Source organism: Pteropus vampyrus, unplaced genomic scaffold, assembly GCF_000151845.1.
Source record: "Pteropus vampyrus isolate Shadow unplaced genomic scaffold, Pvam_2.0 Scaffold3, whole genome shotgun sequence".
Taxonomy (NCBI): domain Eukaryota; kingdom Metazoa; phylum Chordata; class Mammalia; order Chiroptera; family Pteropodidae; genus Pteropus; species Pteropus vampyrus.
Genome location: NW_011888784.1, coordinates 18,880,849 through 18,897,559, shown reverse-complemented (window position 1 = coordinate 18,897,559; position 16,711 = coordinate 18,880,849).

Sequence of the window (16,711 nt, the reverse complement as noted above, 5' to 3'; positions counted from 1 at the left end):
TATAGTGATATGTTATATATACATATATACATACATATACTGATATATTAGGAAAAGAAAGGTAAAATAGAATCCATCTTCAGTGACTAGAGTTTTTATTTCTGACAATGACAAAGGTGGATAAGATTTTGAGTTTGAAGAGGCCATGACTTTTGGAAATAAGCATATGAGAAGCTTAACATAGTTGAGTAAGAGGATGACTTACTGAACATCACTCAGGAAATTATTGAAGATAGAAAGTGTAATGCTGTAACAGGTCAAAATTTCATGGCTTGCCATTTTCCACTATTGAAATTTTCTATGTCTGTATAGAAGTTAAGGAATGCAAAGAAAATTGAATGATATTTAAAAAGCAATCAAGCTTTTTATCAATAGGAAACCTATTCACAGAATGTATTTTTTGAAAGAGTTAAGAATGAGGGAGTTTTGAGAGATGTAGATTAAGGAGTAATAGAATATGAATGATATGTAATATAGAAAAGGATCGTGATTTTTTAAAAATGGATAATTTATATAAAATGAATTGTCAGTTATGACACATGATAACACATAAATGTGTTCAAATTTTTTCAGAAAAAATCAAAATACAAGAATATATTCCAAGGCCAATATCCTGATTACTTCATGTTTTTTTCTCCTTTCAATTATGTGAGTTCTTTATAATTTAATTTAACAATAAACTCATAGATTGCTTTCAATAAGGATTGGGTCTGATAGAAAGTAGCAGTGTCGATTGAGAAGAAATTTAGGATATTACTATCAACCTGTGTAAACAATAATGATCTTGATAATTTAGTTTGCTCAGAACTCATCATAATTTAGTTTGCTCAGAACTCATCCTCAAGAATATTCCCAATACATATACCAGTATTTATTAAACTAATTTAGATTAATTAATTTTTAATATAATTTTCCAGTAGTACAGTTTGATGCTTTTCCCATATGCTCTAGAGAATAAAAAGACTACTATAAAACATAAAAAATTTATTATAATAGTTGCTATATTTATGTGGTTGGATTTGAGATTTTAAATAATCTTCTTTATACTCTGTATTTTCCAAATTATTTATTGAGTGTATATACTTCTTATAAAATAGAATATTTTAATATGTATATAATGCGTGCATATAATATATTTTGGGTGTATGTTTGTTTGTGTGTGTGTGTGTGTGTGTGTGTGTGTGTGTGTGTGTGTAAACAAGAATGTGAATGATATGAGGGATTCCATATTGGAGAGTAGTTCAGTAACAAATTAGAAAAAATGGCAAGAGTTCTCATAGTTTTAATGTGCAATGTGATGTGCCCCTAATCTGGATGAGATATAAAGTGTACTCTGAAGTGGACTAATGGATGAATTAATGTTGGCAATCATGTAAATAAGTGTGCGGGAGCCAGAGGAAGATAAAGGTAAGAAGAGGCTTGTGATTCCAGGAGGAAGATGCCTTCAAAGTTTCGGATAGTGAGAAGAAGGCTGTGATTGATTAGATTGAAGCTGTCCTGGTCATTAACTGGTGTAGAATTGAGAAAAACAATGAAATTGAAGACAGGGCAAATCTAATGCATTCTAGAGAGATTATCTATCATGAGCAAAAGCATAATGACTAGAAACAGAAGTCAAAGTAGAAAAAAATGAGAATCAATTTCAAAATTAGTAAAAATTTGTTTTATTCTTATACTTTATCTATAAAGGTGAAATATTTTTCAGACTTATAGAAACTGATACATCTTTTATATTGATCTAGAATAATAGTCTCTAGTTAAAGTATCAAGGACGATTAAATTAGAGAATGTGGCAATATATTTTTTTGTGTGTTTGAATGACATTTGCTTATACTCCCAAAGTATGTGATTATCTAGAATTATAGTCATGCATCAAAAATAAGAAGTTAAATGTTTTTAACCAACAATTGTTATGTCTTTAATGGACTTTTCTAAAAGAACAGACTAAGTAGGGGGTAGCCCTTTTCAAAACTTAATAAAATAAAAGCATAATTATAGTAACTTTTATTTAGAATATAAGGGCTAATTACAAAGATCCAAAAGTGCCATTGGAATTTATCTTAAAAATGTCAGATAATCTGTTATGAAACAATATGGCTGCCTACATGAAGAAATATGTTCAAGCCAAACCAGCTAGTAGGCAGATCATTAACAAACAGTATAAGCAGAGAAGGAGAAAGATGAATCCCCTAAGGAGATTAAATATTTATGTATCTTGGCTCAGAAACTCACTTATGTTTAGCCTAACAGGTAGCCTCATACTAAGATACCATCTGCCCAGTGAAGTAAAACAAATTTTGGTTTTCAAATTTATACTACAAGAATCCAAATTTATGTGAATATATAAGAATATCTTCTCTTACTCTGAAGAGAGAAAAGGTATTTTCCTTGAGTCAATTAGTTGTGATGAATGAAGACTGGCCCAGAGTCAATAGGCTACTATAACATGTTAGAACATGTGCACTCTCTCTCCTTCCCTCTCTCCTACCCTCTTTCCCTCACTCTATCAATTCAGTTTTTTCTGATTACTAAAATCATGTGATTGTCCCCTCATATACCAGTTAACCTGTGGCTTTACTCTTTTGTAAATCACCTATTTGCTACATCTTACATTGAAGTTAAGAATGTTTTGGTAACATGAAGCTTTAATGGTAATTCTAAGGGAAGGTCGAATGTATATGGATATCAAAGAGAGCATCAGTATTTAAAACAATGGTAGCTGAAGGAAATTGGACTTTGGGTGATAAACACACAATAGAATATACAGATGTCAAATTATAAAGTACACCTGAAAATTATATAATTGTATTAACAAATGTTACCCCAATAAACTTTAAAAAATGAAAATAAATAAATAAATAAATAAAACAATGCAGAGCCAAAGAGAATGCATCTACTAGTTAAGAACCACAGTGTCTGAATTGGGATCCCTGGCTTATCCTTAATTGTTTATGTGATCTTTGAACATTGTGCCAGTGTTTCTCATTTGAAAAGTAGACATCGTATTAGTACCTGCCTTATAGAGTTCTTGGGAAATTACATGAAATACTAAATATACGGAAGAGACTAAAAACAAAGCCCAATCTGAATGAGCACTTATTAATGAGTGTTGTAAGATTATTTCTTCTCAATTTTTCATTAATAATTTTTGATCTCTATTTTTGTACAGGCATTTTATCTGCTACATTAATATTATTAAGTAAATTAAACATTAAAGAAGGGACATAAATTGCATTTCAATAAGCTCCAAATATTTATATCAGCTTCCTTTCACCATTTTGCTGTAAACACATTCTGTCTTTTTTTCATAGCTCACATGAACAAAGCTCAAATCAGAACAGTAACTGAGTGGCCAAAACCTGTTCTGTCAGCATCTTTCCTACATTTGTGAGATGTTCTGATTAGATGCTTTAAAAGGTTACCAGGACAAAAATGCTATCTTAAAAGTTAACTAAGTAATGTACTCTGGAAAGGCAAACCATTCACTAACCATCTGTAAATTCATACATCTCATCCCCTGTCCATCCCTGCTTAATTTATCTTCAGCTATTTTTTAATCCATAAGCAAATTCTTAGTTTCAAAGGTCGTGATCTCTCTTGTTCCTAATTAGATGAAATTTGCTACCTCTAGCTATGAATTTAGTTCAAATATCTTATGTCTTATGGTGCTCATAAATGTATTCAGGGAAAACAATATAGATTTATGGATCACTATACAAAAATTAGTTTACATAATTTTCTGAGCAGCTATTGAAATTCTAAAAATAAAAGTATACTTTTAATAAAGGTAAAGGTTTTATTTTTCTCCGTATTAGTGGAAAAAAATGGAGAAAACTGTCAAACATACTTTAAGCCCAAAAGCTTAAACAAAAGTGAAATATAATCTGTTCTCTTATAATAAGGATTTTATTTCAAAATTTTTGTTTAAATAAAAATACAATTTGTTAAACATTTAACATGGACATTTTTAATTAATTACATGTTAATTTCTATTATGAAAACTGAAATATTTCATTCTTAGAAAAATGAGAAGGAAACTAGAAATAGAATTTGTGAAATTATGTAAATTATGTATTGTGACTGACCAAAAGCCATGATTTAATTGACCAGGAAATATCCTAATGACCACATAAGTACCTTGCTGGATTTCAATATCTGATAATTTTGGCACTGGTTTATAAAGTTGATAACATTGTTTGCAAATATAATCCTGCAATTTAAATTGTATGTTAAGTTCTAGATAGCACGAGATATTTTGAGATTGTATGTTTGTTTCTTATTAGTTTTTTTCTCTTATCAATTAATTGCTCCTCTATAGTAAACCCCTCCCCATTAATTACAGTTCCTCATTTCCTATATATTAATAATTTATTTTCTTCCTTGTGTCCACTTAGATTTAGTACAATGTACTAAATTCTTGTACAATATGCAAGAATATAGATTTATGCATATTTAGACAGAGAAAAATATAGTTCAGCAAGATAAAATAGTTGAATTTGGTGGTAAATGGAATAAACTTAAAAATGGAGGCAGAAAAGTATGATTGAATTTACTAGAAAGAAAAATGTATGCAGGGCAAGGTAATATAACACTGTGGGTAAGAGCTCAAATTTGGAATTAAGATAAATTAGGTTTGAATTCCTGCTTGCAAATTTACCTGACTCTGGACACATTGCTCTCATCCTCTAAGCTTCAGCAGTCTGAAATATACATTGATATATCAGTACTTGCTTCACCGAGAGTGTGAAAAACAAATTTTAAAATGCCAAAATGCATTTATATCTGTGTCTAGGGTATAGTAAACATTCAATAAATACTAAATATGATCATAGTGATAATGACATACATTTTATAGAGAGTTTGGCTTTAAGTTTTATTGTGACAAAATATAAAAAAATATTTAAAAAGATAATTATAAGATATTCTTTTCATGAAATTAAATGTCATGATAGGCCTGGTAAAATACAATTCCATTCAATAAAACAACCAACATTTTTTAATGCATTCTCACAAATAAAGCTCTTGGCAAGTGTTAGAGGACTTATTACCATAGCACTCTTACTAAGAGAAATTGCAATTTGTAAAAGTATAAGTAGGTCTGGTGAGAAGATTTAAAAGAATAAAATATCTTCCAGATACTCCAATTAACAAATGAATAATTCAAGACAGACATTATAGCTTATGCAAAAGGATAAAAAGATTTTCGCTTTTTTTTTTTCTTTTGAGGTTTTTGGTAGCTATAAATTGGCCAAATAGTTTTGAGATTACAATTTTCTGGTAATTACTGAATTATGTTATGGTATCTTATAATGCCAAAGTATAGGATTTAGTGTTAATCAGAATAAGGTAGGCCTGATGTTCTTCTAATATTTACAAAAATATTGGTTTGCGTAATTTTTGAAATATGCTGTAAGACCTACATGTTCCTACCATCCTCTCTGCCATCACTGAATGCACAATAACCAGCCACCCTCTTCTCATTCTCTTCCTTGCCCTTTTCTTTTACTTCCCTTGGAGAGAAAACAAACAAACAAATAAAAAAGTGTGTAAACAGATATTCACAGAGCTATAGAATGTTCTCAGAGGTAAAGTAAAACCTATTAGACTTCCTGGACTCATAAATTCTGTGAACCACCAAAAAACACTTCAAAAGAGGTTAATGGGTTTTGACTTAATCAGTTCTTCTAAGGTCCAACCTTTCCCCGCTCCCCCTATTGCCCAGTTGCTCTGAAATAACATAAGTGGTTCACAAGTACTGATGTCAAATTGAAGTCATTTTGATGCCAGAGGAAAATAAATCTTAGAGGCACTTGGGGAACATTTCAGCATTCTAGAAATCTTTTGGGAATTATGAATTATTCTAGAAGAATTTGGACTAGTAGTAGCAAAGCATTTATAGTTTATACTAATTTTTTGAGGACTAAGATATAATTGGGGACATTTGGCTCCTATCAAGAGGAAAAATGGAATCCAAAGGAATATACAAGAGTTACACATTATTGAAAGTAGATGTCAAGAATATGGATTCTGGGCTCTCCTGCCTGGGTTTGAATCATGATATTACATTCATTAGGTTGAGATCTCAGTTACCTAAACTCTCTCTTGATCTTTCTCATCTGTAAAATGGGAGTAATAAACATAGGCAAGACACATAGAACAGTGTCCGGCACAAATAATTTACACATACAGGTTTGTTAAATGAATGTACGCTGTGATGTATTTTCATGTATTGTTTAATTATTCTAAAATTTTGCTTAAATAGGTATTTATTTTCTATAAATCAAAGTGGGGGAATTTGAACTTTGAGAAATTTAGAAAATTGCTAAACTCAATAAACTAGAATTTAAACTCAGATTGTTTTGATTCTATGCCCAGTACATTTGGTGGTGGTGGTGGTAGTGGTGGTGGTGGTGGTGGTGGTGGTGGTGGTGGTGGTGGTGAAATCTGGAAAAGATATGCCCTGGAGTCAGATTTTTTTTTAACTTAAGGGTGAACATCCATTTTTTTCTAGCAATACACACGCAAACATAGGCTGCTAAACTAGATGGCCAAGCTACCCCCAAATGAATGGGGCCTGAGGGAATCACATCAGGGTAGACTAAGTACACTTGTGCATATAAAAGTGAACGTTATGATTTTCTTACTCTTGCAGGCACTTTGGGTCTCTTGGCTAATACCTGCATCATATGGTTGTAACATTAGAAACAAACAGTTCCAAGGTCTAGCCCATAATGATGAGAAAAATGATCAGCATTTTTCTCACAACTGGAGATATTTAGTGGTACCTATGTTGAAATCATGTTGGTGACAATTTCACAATGGATTTTCTAGCACTTAAAATGCTAAGATTTCATGTCTTCGTAAAAAGATTTTCTGAAAAAAGCACCAGAAGCAGAACATAAGAGAAATAATTGTCTTTCATTGCCTGAGGCATGCTCTCACCAATCCAATTTTAAAGTAGAAGCAAAAAACAGAGCAGAGGGGTAATAACGGCTATGTTTTAGAAGATGAGGCTGAAATGTTAGGTGATTTGGAGAAAATCTATAGATTTTTTTGAGCTGGCCCCAAGGGAGGAAAAACATGAAGAGGGGGAAAAAAAAAAGATGAATATGAGCAAATATCTCAATAGGTCGAAGCCTGGGACCAAAATAAAGTATGTAGTAATAAAAACATGAAAACTAAATAAAATTAATGGCTACCTAAATGGAAATATAACAGAAACATCACTATACACATTGTTTAATTCTGATTTTATATAATATAAGGAATGCTTTTATACTGAATGAATTCCCAGAATGCTGAAGCTAGAGGAAATAGCATGAACCAGCCTAGTCTCCTTTTATATATGAGGGCATAAACAGAAAAATATATACATAAATATATTCTTGCTATAGGTAGAGTTTTTCCTGATTTAAGGGATGGAGCATAAAGTCTGGTTCTTAGTGGTAGTGATGGTAGTTTTCTATTTAGATAATAAACTCACCACTTGTATGTATGTAAACTGACCCTTTTTCATTATCAGGAGCTCTCCTTCAAGAATTCATAGTTTCAATCATAAAGCCACCCTTGAGTGAAAAGCCTGTGAGAACACCAATTTCTGAGCTTATCTTCTAAAACTTTTTTCTCCAGTTGCATTGGTATTGGAACTCTTTATCTTTATTTAGCATCACTACTGGATAAGTATTGGAGATGAAACTGGAGAGTCAGAGAAGGGCCACAAAAGCTCTTGCAAGACTAAGCAACAGAATCCAGCACTTAGAGCAGAGCTTTGATAGACAAGATTTTGGCTTCCTTATATTCTGTGTACCCACAGCAAGAGTTGCAGGCTCAGCATCAGGAGTGGAATGTTGGGAGAGGCAGGGTAAGGAAGATAGGTCCAGAGATTAAATGATCAGATTTTTAAACTGCAAGTAACTGTCTTAGTCAGAGCCATGGCATTACAGATGAGGAAACCAGCCCAAAGAAGCATAGGAAACAATCTGCCCAGGATTACTCTCTGCAAAGTTAGACCAGACTCTAGGTTACTAAACTCTTTGGTCCAGTTCATTTATCATTAATGTGTTATCTTTTAAAGCCTTAGATACTCATCAGTTTATGAACATCTTTTGTGGTGGAGAGGCTTCTCAGTATATTGCTAGAAAGTCTAAAATAAGAGAAGATGTAGGATAGAGTTCCGGCTTTGTAAATAAGAGTGTTCTTACTCTAGCACTCTGTGCATATTTCTATTCTACTACTTACCACATTGCATAGAAATTATTTTCTTGTCAATGATTAGCACAGATTCAGAAATATCCATGTATTTTAGTTGGATTAAACTGTGTGATCTTGATTAAGAAAATATTTTTTTCTGTTTCTATTTACCTCTTCTTCTTCACTATAGAGATATTAGTAATTATTTGCTTGTTTAGCTAGGTTGTTATAATGACAAACATTAAAATGTATGTGGTGCACTTTATAAGTGGAAATTAATCAAGGAAAATAGTAAAAGTAGCGGTGATAGTACAATGGTAACAATATTCATCTTATTAGTAATCACTAACCAAATAATATGGCTAGAACAGGGAAATTTAAAGAAGGGAGATGAAGAACTTTGTCCTTTATTTAAATAACATTTACCAAAATGATAATTGTTATATCATGCATCTGAACTGGACCAAGCAAGAGCAGTTAAAAAAGAGAACCTAAATGTACTGAAATGTAAGATTCTCATGTACATCTGACCTCTGTTTGCAAACTTCAATGATAATGTAATAACAAGACTCAAAAGCACTTACGTAAAAAGAAGTAAAGATACAGGTAGGAAAAGGTTACTAATACATTCTGTTGTCAGAGTGTTATTCATTTTTTCAGTCCAGATCCATTTTCTTCAGTTGAGATTTGTCAATGTGCCTATTTATCATTTTTTTAATGAAGCATTAGTAAAAAGATCAGAAAGCAAGTGAAATATGACATTTATCGTTATACTAGAGTTTGTGATGTGGCATTCATTGTGAAAATTCAAGGTTGTACCTTTTTAGTTTAAGTATAATCTTGAACATCAAGTTTTCTATTCAGATGCTTTTTGTTAAGAAAATTCACTGTGCAACTAAAGCAAAGCCTGCTGGAAAGTTTATTAGTTAATCTATTTATATTTTTAAAACTATGTCATTAAATAACAGATTTGTCTATTTTTCCCATTTGTGGTGGTAAACTGTTTTCTTAAAGTAACCAAATAGTGGTTTTGGAATCCTATGGGAAACTCAAAAGTAAGTACTAGGAAACTGAATCCATAGTGCACAATATTAAAATATGTGTTAATGGTGAATATTTATATAATAGATGTTATTTTGGTTATGCTTTTGAGCCATTTATTTGTTGACACATCAGTTAACGTTTTCCTCATAATCAGCTTTACCTTTCTACATATCACTTATTGAATTCTATTTAAAGTTTATATTGAGATGTGAGCTTTATCTTATATGATTATTTTAATTCTCCTTTGAATGTTTTCTACTTAATAATACGGTAACTAGAAGTATACCAATATACCTGCTGTTAGTTAAATGATAGGTTTTTTCCTCTTTTAAGCTGAAAAACAATAAATAATCTACTGGCAACGAAAATGTTTAAAAAAATCAATCGGTGCAAAACTAAATCTTAATAGACATAGTTGATCTAATAAGTCATTCCATTTTATGTAAAATGCTATTACTACTTGACAAAAATGTCTAGATGTGCAGGTGTTGCAGATTAGACACAGATAAAAGTCTTCTGCCTGGCTCTGCCAGAGTTCAAGTATGTTTACAGTAATTAGCACCTTGCCTACTCATGGAGGCTTTTTTCTGTGTTTTATGTTATTTTGGAAGAGGGAAGGAGGCAGAAATGCTGGTGATTTGGTGGCTTGCCCAAACACAAAGAATAAGAATTTTTTTGAATGTGTGTGTTTTTTTATTTATTTTTTTACACATAGGTTTGAACTCTTCTGTTTAGAATCACAAGGATCAGAAGCTGATGCTCTTTATTTTTATGAGATATTTGTAAGCGTGGTAAGGGGTATTGGTCAAGAGAGACTGAGAGTCCGTAAAATCCAAGGAGAGAAGTTTTGGAGCTAGGTGAAAAAAATGCTGCAAAGCTGATGAAGAAGGACAAATCTGCTGATCTCTATATGTTGCACAAAATGTTCTGGCATTTGAAATGCAGGATGGTTTTGTACTGAATTCTAGAAATCTTAGTTCCCTCAATTTCCTTTACTTTCAAAAGAGGGTAGTGACAATAGTAGCACTTTGTTTGTATTGTTGCTCTAGACTTTAAAATGGAGCATTCTAGGTAAAATACCTAGAGGAGTATCTGGCACAATGTACCCATTCAAATGCTGTCAGGTATCATTTTATAGTATAATTATTTTTATTCATGCTAGACTTGTGGAAATGCTGAGATTTTACCAAAAATATTTACATAGTCCCTGTTTATACAAAGAAGTTGATGAAAAAAATCTACTAAAAATTCCATAGTCCTATGTAGACAATAGTAATTCATCGATGAAGATTTAGAATAACTAGTAGAGAAGAAGTAATTATATATTTGCTTATTTTCTAGTCATGTGAAGATTGTATTATTCTGAAAATATTCCGTCATGTTTTTTTTATTTTCAAATATACTGTCCCTAGCTAATTTTATCTGTCCTTATCTCGACCTGAGGAAAAGATAGTAATGCTGCTATTACTCACAGTGCCATGAGTCTTTAGAACATGTTTATATTAAAACAATACAGATATACTTGCCTCTCCAGTTTTCCAATACTATTTATTTATTCGAGTTATAATTTTTCATGATACTGCATCATCCACCGAACCACCCCTGAATCCTAATTTCCAATGATTCTCTCGAAGATTACTATACTTTGTTGACAAAAACCCAAATGTAAGTCTTATTTTAAATATGCAAAAAATATGAATGATAATTTGTTTTTTGGTCATGCTGCATAATTTTGATTAGAGTGACTGGTATTTAGAAATCGGATATTCTTTCATTTCTAGCTTCTGCATACTGCCTCCATTTTGCCTTCCTCAGAAACCCTGTGATATTTTTTTTCTACTTCTTATGGATTCCAACATTCTTGTACCACATTTAAGGTATATGTTATACACTTTTTTGAATTTGGGACTTTATCAAGTCCCTCATTAGGACTTTTAATTTTTTTCATGTAGTCTATGTCCTATATATTTTCCTCTAACGTATATTCTGCATGCATTACTTATTTAATAAATGTTCACTAAATTATAATAAAACAGTTTATTTTCTCCCACTGTTAAGTAGTATTAAACAATGCAATTATTGCATATTCTGTTTTCACCTATATTTGTTAACTACTGAGATAAATCACCGTCACATTTATTTGCATCATCAAGAAAGACCTCTTATAAGAGTTCTAGCAGATGCCTCAGTATTTTCCCCTGGGATCCTCAATGTGTTTGCTGTTTCCCATGAACAATTTTACTATTAGAAATTTATATAATGACTTTAAGGTTTTAATTCATGTTAAATTACAATTACACCTCACTCTTCTTAGCTCTTAAGATATTGCCAGTAATAAATTCAAGACCATTTCTGGGAGTAAAGTTCTCAGAAAAAGTAAGAAAAAATATTAGGGAGTCGAGATCCAGAGAAATGTAGAAAAACTTTATATGAAGTGCATACTGAAGGTAATATGATTAAACTTTGGCCTCACCTTCAAAGATTACTCTTTCAATCTAAGTGTTAAGAAAGTTTGCTTCACTTTCCCAAGCCACCCTAATTTTGAATCCTAAATATTTCACCTGAACAAGGGAGGAAAAAATACAAAAAAAAAAAACCTGGGAAATTTATTTAAAATTTTTTTAGGAAGGCGATACTTTTTAATGTGGAAAAGGGGAAATAGTTTCCACACCTTAAATAGTGACATATAAACAGTAAATTTATTGTTGAAATAAGTTGCAAATCACTTCTCTTTTAACATAAATTATATTCTCATTACTTATAAATTAGGTGACTTGCCATATATATTAACTTACTGATTGAGCTTCTAGATCACTTGGTACAGTTGACTAATGTCCTTCTAATAATGAAATGTTATTCATATTTAGACCTTCTAAAATATAACAAAGTATCTTAACATTGATACATATCGCACAGAGATGAATTTACTTTTTTTCCCTCGTTGTTTTAGCAGTTGCCTAAAAAATATACTACAAAGACTCAACAAATCTATAAATGTTATGGCTCTAGGATCTGGATTATAGAGAATCGATGTCACCATCTGAATCATATATAACTAGCATTGGGATAGAATTTATAAAATCTAATAATGGACTCTTGTCCACCATTATTCATTTAGATTTGTCACCTCAGTCAATCCAGTTTTTGAAAGAAAAAGAAAATATATGTATATCCCCAGAATTTAAAACTGTACTATGGTCTATCGAGATAGAAAGCAGTTGTCAGGGGCTAAGGGTAGAGAAAAAATGGGAGTAACTGCTTAATGGGTATGGCTTTTTATTTTAGGGTGATTGATAAAAATATTTTGGAATTAAATAAATGTAATGGTTGTAAAACATTGTGAATGTACTGTCACTGAATCATATACTTTAAAATGTTTAATTTTTTATTATATGAATTTTACCTCAATAATAAGAAAATAAGAAATAGTACTCCCAGTCCCAAACTTTCAAAAGCTTTTTAACAAAAACTAATGATTCACACATGTGTCGGATTGAGAGGATCTATTATAATGGTTGTATTTCAATATCTTCTTGTCTAAATCTGTTCTGAATCATATATTTGCCTTTCCAAGTACTTGTATTACTGTCATCAGTCACCAGTTCACTTCTCTCTCATAATCTGCATCTTCTATTTCTTTTTTCACCCCATTACTTCACCAATAATGCCCTATTGCTCCTAATTCTCCTTCTTATCTCTCAGTTAATGGGATTTTTACTGTCTTCACCTCGGAATTTTCTACATCAGAAATGAGTGTTTCAGCTTTGACATTTTGTGTCCTGTGGTATTCAGAATAATGGTCCTCAAATATGCCCATGTCCTAATCTTCAGAACCTGTAAATATATTAGTTTATATGGCCAATAGGGACCACGAAGTTGTGATTAAGTTAAAGACCTTGAGAGGAGGTGACTATCCTAGACTATTTGGGTGAACCCAGTATAACCCAGTTCTTAACATCCAATAATGTTTCTGACTGTGGTAAGAGAAAGACATGAGAGTATAGAAAAGTAGGGTCAGGGACATGCAATTTTACTAGTTTCAAAGATGGAAGAAGTGGTCATGAACTAAGGAATAAAGACTAGCTCTATAAGCTGGAAAAGGCAAGGAAACGGATTCTCCCCTAAACCACCCAGAAAAGAACATAATCCTGCTAATACCTTGAATTTAATCAGTGAGACCTGTGTCAGACTCAGATCTACAGAACTGTAAAATGATTTTGTGTTGTTTTAAGCAACTAAGTTTCTGGTAACTTATTATATCAACAATAGGAAACTAAGACATTTTCTTTTCTCATATGACTTGTGATAACTATCTCCTTATCTTTCAAATCTATTTACTTTTCCCTATTTATAACTTTAGTACTTTGTTCTATGATTTGTTAATTTGGGGATCATAGCAATAAATTCATAAATACTTCTCTTTTATTTCTAAAGTTGCTTCGATTCATTTTCAACACTACAGTCAGAATTGCCATACTAACAGAAAAATCTGAGTATAAATTACTAATAAATCCCTTCAATCATTCTTATTACCTTTGGGTTAAGTCCAATACCAAGTTCTTCATGATCTAGTTCCTGATTTCTCTTCATTTATCCTCCTCATATTTATGGACTGAATATACATGAAATTCCTTCAAAACACTCTTATTTTCTCTTGCTTTTGTGTATGAAAAAATTTTGCTCATTTATACTACAACCTCTACCTAGTTAGCATATATTTGTTCTTTGCCTATTAAAACAAATATTACCTTTTTAAGGAACTCTTCTCTGAACCCAAAATATTAGATTTTCTGTTAGTACTTGCTCTTGCTCTCATTGCAACTATGATAGACTCAGACATAACATGTATCAATCTACTGAATGGTGTGATTTAGTTTTAACTTGCATGTATTCTTTACAAGCTATGACTTTCTTGATTTTTAGTCAATTATTAGATATTCAAAAATAATATGTAAATCAATGAGTAAATACAAGCATTCACCTTTTGCTAATACGTATACATATATGTGCATGTATATCCATGTTTTAATGTTTACTTAATGTAGTAGCTACCTTATTGTAATTTTAAATATGTGGTTGCAAAGTTATAGTATCATTTTAATCAAAATCTTATTCCTATTTTATTTTATTTTTTTTTTAAAACATTGTTTACTGAATGATGTAGAGAATGTCCTCAGAGTACTGCCTGGTATAAGTCTAAATTATTCATTTATGCCTACTCTGTTGCATTCAAAATAATGAATCTGGTTGTTCCTATCTAAATTGTAGGCATACTGCCTGGGAGGAATTAACCAGCTTTTAGAAGTTCGCCTTGCAAATCCAAACCTATTAAATGACGCAGAATGTCTCAGCATGTCATAGAGTAATGCAATTATCCCTGACATTAATTATTACATTTTAAATTGCCTTTTTAATCATGTCTTAAAAGAGGAAATTATGATTACTTTCTGCTTTTTATCATTTATCTTTTCTCTCTCTATTTGAAGAAGCCGTGTCTGGGTCCAAAAGAACAGTTATAATAAAGCCATCAATGAATATTTTAGTTAATAATACTTTTAAAGTTCTCCAGAAAAGCCATATAAATATTGAAAATGACAGTTATATTAGCCACTTGTTGATTATTTTATAAAACAACAGCATTATAAAACAAGTTTAAAATATGTTTTACAGATACAGTTAGGGTATAAATCATTTATATAATTATTTACCATAGAAAAATAAATAGAAATATAAACTCCAAATTTTTGCTTCTGAAGAGAACTGTTTAGGTACTCAGTGACTTTATATATAGTATAATATTCAGATGCAATAGACTAAAATACAAATAAACTTGTTCCAATTTGAATTATTCATGCACGTTATTTATCCTTGAGTCCATCTTACTTTATATGGGATATAATTTATTAATTTATAAAGTGAGGTTAACATTTATTTTACCTCCATATGTCAGAGAATTAAGAGAATAAATCAAATAAGATAGAATATTGTAAAACTCTAAAATTATAACAATTTGATATTATTACTAATATGAAAAATATTCAGCTTTGACCATGGTGAACACTTATCGAAGTAAATAAATAATATAAATTATTTGAGAATAAACAATGTTCCAATTTAAGCATTTTCTCTAAGTCACCAAATTAAAATATTTCATCACCCAATTAAACTATCTTATATGATAAACTTATTACATTATCAATTATTGCTAACTTTTATAACATTTAAAGTACTAAAACCATCATACTGTTTTCCATAGTGGCTGTACCAATTTGCAGTCCCACCAGAAGTGTATGAGGGTTCTTTTTTCTTTGCATCCTCTCCAACATTTGTCATTAATTGTCCTGTTGATTATAGCTATTCTAACAGGTGTGAGATGGTATCTCATTGTGGTTTTGATATGCATTTTCCTAATAGCTAGTGATGTTGAGCATCTTTTCATATAGTTGTTGGCCATTCATATGTCCTCTAGGGAGAAGGGTCTGTTCAGATCCTCTGCCTATTTTTTGATTGGATCATTTGTGGTTTTTTGTTGTTATTGAGTTGTATGAGTTCTTTGTATATTTTGAATATTAGGCCCTTATCATATGCATTGCTTGTAAATATATGTTCCCATTCAGATGGTTGTCTCCTTACCTTATCAAAAATTTCTTTTGCTGAGCAGAAGCTTTGTAGTTTGATGTACTCCCATTCGTTTATTTTAGCTTTTACTTCCCACGCTTTTGAGGTCAAATTCATAAAATCCTCTTTAAGTCCAAGGTTCTTGAGTGTAGTTCCTATGTTTTCTTCTATGCATTTTATTGTTTCAGGTCTTAAATTGAGATCCTTAATCCATTTTGATTTAATTTTGGTGTGTGGTGATAGACAACAGTCTAGTTTCATTCTTTTGCAGGTGGCTTTCCAGATTTCCCAGCACCATTTATTAAAGAGGCTTTTCTGTCTCCACTGTATGTTTTTGGATTTTTTGTCAAAAAATTGTTTGCCCATATAAATATGGGTTTACTTCTGGACTCTCAATTCTGTTCCACTGGTTCATGTATTGTTTTGCTGCCAATACCATGCTGTTTTGATTACTGTTGCTTTGTAATGTAATTTGAAGTCAGGCAGAGTGATGCCTCCAGGCTTGTTCTTTTTTCTCAGGATGACTTTGGCAATTCGGAGTCTTTTGTGCTTCCATGCAAATCTGATGATTTTTTGTTCTATTTCTTTAAAAAATGCCGATGAGGTTTTGATGGGGATTACATAAAATCTGTATAATGCTTTAGGTAATAAGGTCATTTTAACTATGTTGATTCTTCCAATCCAAGAACACAGAATATCATTTCATTTTTTTGTATCTTCTTTGATTTCTTTTAATAGGGTCTTATAGTTTTTATTATATGGAGGTTTTATTATATGGAGGTATATTTATTAGTATGGAGGTTCCTCAAGAAACTAAGAATTGATCTACTATATGATCCAGCAATCCCTCTACTGGGTA